Genomic DNA, 4,185 nt, shown 5'->3' with positions numbered 1-4,185 from the left:
TGAATTACTCAACTCTGGATCCCCCTTCTAAAATTTGAATGAGAGGTAATATAATTTCCTTACTATTTAAACTATATTTAGTTGTGTTTTCTGTTACTTGCATCAAAAGTATATCCATTGGTTCAATGACCAAATGTACAAAAACCAAAAAAGCAATACAATACTCAATACTCACCCTGGTGAAAAGAGCTAAGAGCATGCATTTTGGGAACAATTAAGATTCCCAGCAAGGCCAAGAGGCACCAATTTAAGTTTTAAGTTTTATAAATACTACCCTTGACCATTTACCATTTTTATCATGATTCATTTGCCTAAAGTTATGCATATTATACAGTAGTTTCCCTTAAGATATTTTATACTCACTACCTTTTTTCTAGGGTGGGGGGCAGCTGATTGTACTCTAGAACAGGGGTCAGTAAACTTTTTCTGTAAAGGACCAAATAGTAAATATTTTATGATTTGTAGGCCATATGTCTCTATCACAACTTCTAACCCTGCCACTATAGCACAAAAATAGATACAGATATTACATAAATGAATGTGATGATGTTCCAATCAAACTTTATTTATAAATTTAAACTTTATCTAATTTTCATGTGTCGCAAATATTATTTTTTGATTGTTTCCAATTATTTAAAAATGTAAAAACCAGCCTATGGCTATGCCATCCTGAACAAGCCTGATCCCATCTGATCTCAGAAGATAAGCAGGGTTGGGCCTGGTTAGTACTTGGATGAGAGACCACCAAGGAAGACCAGGTGCTATAGGTACAAAAAATAAAAAAATAAAAAATAAGAGATTGTAAACTGACAAAGTCCTTGCAATCTGTGAGGTCAACCAAGGGTTGCCTTGCCTAAAAAAGAAAAATGTAAAAACCACACAAAATGAATAGGTGTAAAACTGGGGCAGTTTGAACAAGATCAGTGGATTATATCAATGTCCATGTCAATTTCCTGGTTGTATATTGTTTTGTCAGATGTGACCTTTGGGAGAAACTGAAGAGTACATGGGATCTCTCTGTATTCCTCTTTTTAATTGAGATAAAACATACATAATATAAAATTTATCATTTTAACTATTTTTAAGTTTACAATTTAGTAGCATTAAGTACATTACGATGTTGTACAACAGTCACCACTATTCATCTACAGAACTTCTTCATCATTCCAAAATGAAACTCTCTATTCACTGTAAAATAACTCCTTATTCCCCCCTTTGCACAGCCTCTTTTCAGTATCTATGAATTTTGCTATTTTAAGAACCCCATAAGTGGAATCATACAATATTTGTCCTTTCATGTCTGATTTACTTCACTTAGCATAATGTGGTTCATCCATGATGTAGTATATATCAGAATTCCATTCTGTTTTAAGGCTGAACAATATTTCATTTATGTACATACCACATCTGTTTATCTTTTCATCCATTGATGGACATTTGCATTGTTTTCGCTACTGTGAACAATGCTGCTATGAACCTGAGTGTGCAAATATATGTTCAAGTCCCTGCTTTCCATTCTTCTGGATATATGCTTAGAAGTGAAATTGATGGATCATATGGTAATTCTATATTTAATCTTTTAAAGAACCACCATAATGTTTTCCACAGCGACTATACTATTCTACATTCCCACAAGTAGTGTACAAGGGTTCTAATTTCTCCACATACTTGACAACACTTGTTATTTTCTGATTTTTTAAAATTTTTCTTATTTTTAATAGCCATCCTAATGGGTGTGAAGAGGTATCTTACTGTGGTTTTGATTCGCATTTCTCTAATAATTATTGATGTTGAGCATCTTTTCAAATGCTTATTGACCATTTTTTTAATATCTTCTTTGGAAAAATATCTATTCAGGTCCTTTGCCCATTTTTAAACAGAGTCATTTGTTTTTTATTGTTGCTGTTGAGTTGTAAGAATTGTTTACATATTCTGGATATTAATCCCTTATCAGATATATGATTTGCAAATATGTTTTCCAATTCTGTGGGTTGCCTTTTCATTCTCTTATTAGAGTCCCTTGATACACAAAAGTTTTTAATTTTAACGAATTCAATTTATCTTTCTTTTCCTGTATTATAACCACATGTGAATCTACTGTTTTCTCAAGTTCGATCAATCAGACAAAATGTAAAAACCTTTCTTAGCTCATGGGTCATACAAAAATAAGCAGCATCTGGCCCACAAGCAGCAGTCTGACAAAGCTTGCTACAGAATAGAAAGTGGAGTTGTTGTAACTGTTTCCTTATATTCAAAAATTCTATCTAATCTTTCATCCTACTCCTAACCCACTACTTTTGGAGCTCAAGAATTTAAAGATACTTCAACCACATATAATGCGGTATATATCGATATATATGTATGCATATGGTTCCATCTTTTTTGTTCCAAAAATCAAAGGGCTTATCACAAAAGTACCTACAATTTCACATTTAACTTTAAGAAACCAACACCCTAGGTTTTTAAATGCCCATTTAAAGCTTTGCTCTTAACAGGAATCTGCCACTTTTCAAAAGTTTGCTTTACAACACATCGGCTAACAAAAGGCTTCATGGGGACTCTCCTTTGACATGGCAGGAGAAATCTGTGTTTATTCTCTTTTTTACAGAAAATTGTGACAGAAGATTTTAGGATTGGCACCTTTGCAGTCGTTTACCCAATCTTCTTCCCTGTGGGAATCCTTCTCCTACACTCTTACAGACTGCAGCTGGGCCTCTCATGGCCTCCTAAGGCAGCCTCTTCTATTGTTTAAAGCTCTAAATGTTAGAAAGTCCTGATATCACTGTATTCCACGGAGAGTTTTCAGTCCCTTTTTAAAACTGAGCACAGAGTCTTTTTTAAAGAAGGTTTTCATAATGGTAACGTTATAGTTCTGAAATAAGATGACCTTGCATATATTTTATTTCTAATTTACCTTAATGTTACATACCGTTTTTTACATGTTGACTATTTTATAATAAATTTTAAAAGAAACAATTTTTCATTCTTGTTTCTTTTATAAATATTGTTATATAAAAGACATCAATGCAAACCATCTCAGGTATTTTAGGGAGATAAAAGAGAACGTCTCTAAGGCCACAATCCCAACCCAAGGCTCATTGTGAAATTCCCCAGAAAATTCAACAGCATCCCCAAAGTCATACTGCCTCCTTCTAGTTGACAGATATATCTTTTTAAAAGATATATATAATTATGTTACCCTCTTGCTTAACACGTTTTAATAATCTCTCATCAGTCTCAGAATAAAGATCGAAATGGCCGCTCTGGCCCAGAAAGTTCACCACTGGCTGTCTCCAGCCTCATTCTGTTGCACTCCCCCCTGTACTCCAGTCTCCATACCCTCAGTTCCTCCAGCTTGTCATGCTCTCAGAGATGCTGTTTTCTCTGACTGAATGCTCTGTTTCCACCACATGCCATACTCCCTGCCAGTATGTATTCATTTCTCTTGGGTAAATTCCTAGGAGTGAGATACTTGTGTTAAATGCTCAGTGTAGGTTTAACCTGATAAGAAATTGCCAAATTGTTTTTCAAAGTAGTTGTCCCATTTTGCAATATAGGAGAGCCCCTGTTGCTTCGAATCCTTGCTAGCACTTGGCTTTGGTAGTATTTGTGATATGCAAAGCATAGAATAATATCTGATTATGAGGTTCCACCAAAGTGCATAGAAGATGAGTAAATCCTTTGAACTCATTTCAGTGAAAGCGGCTCTGGTCTAACTTATCTCCACTCATCCTTCAGCCTTCACAGTAATAACCTTTAGCCAAGCTGCTGTGAAAACACGGGAGGATTTAAAAGGCTTAACCACAGAGATTGTTTTTCAGACTGAGTTGATAAAAATATAATGGCTTCAAAGTCTTACATTAACATATCTACAAAGCTCAGACTTACCCCTGACCACGGCTTCTCTGCTGGATCAAAGTGGTGAGCATGAAGGTCACATGTGTGGAAATGTCACAAAGAGCATAGTCACAGAGGGCACGAAGACTTCCGGGAACGGAAATACATTTGAAGGTTGGTTGACATATTTTCCAGATCAACTGCTGTATAAACTTATCAAAAGACTACCATTGAATTCTTTTTTTCCTTAATACAAAATCTGAATGTTGGTGAGCACTGGGAGGTGCAGGTACCTTTGACAATTGTAGTTTCCAATACTGAGTGTAAGTATGTTTAATATTACACCAG

At 35.0% G+C, this 4,185-nt stretch overlaps 1 pseudogene; it reads left to right on the top strand.

The window, feature by feature from the left end:
* The first annotated feature begins 651 nt into the window (after positions 1–651).
* On the top strand, positions 652–770 carry LOC120608438 (uncharacterized; annotated as a pseudogene).
* Positions 771–4,185: the final 3,415 nt, after the last annotated feature.

Source organism: Pteropus medius, unplaced genomic scaffold, assembly GCF_902729225.1.
Source record: "Pteropus medius unplaced genomic scaffold, Ma_sr-lr_union100, whole genome shotgun sequence".
Taxonomy (NCBI): domain Eukaryota; kingdom Metazoa; phylum Chordata; class Mammalia; order Chiroptera; family Pteropodidae; genus Pteropus; species Pteropus medius.
This window is presented reverse-complemented; position numbering and strand designations above follow the sequence as displayed.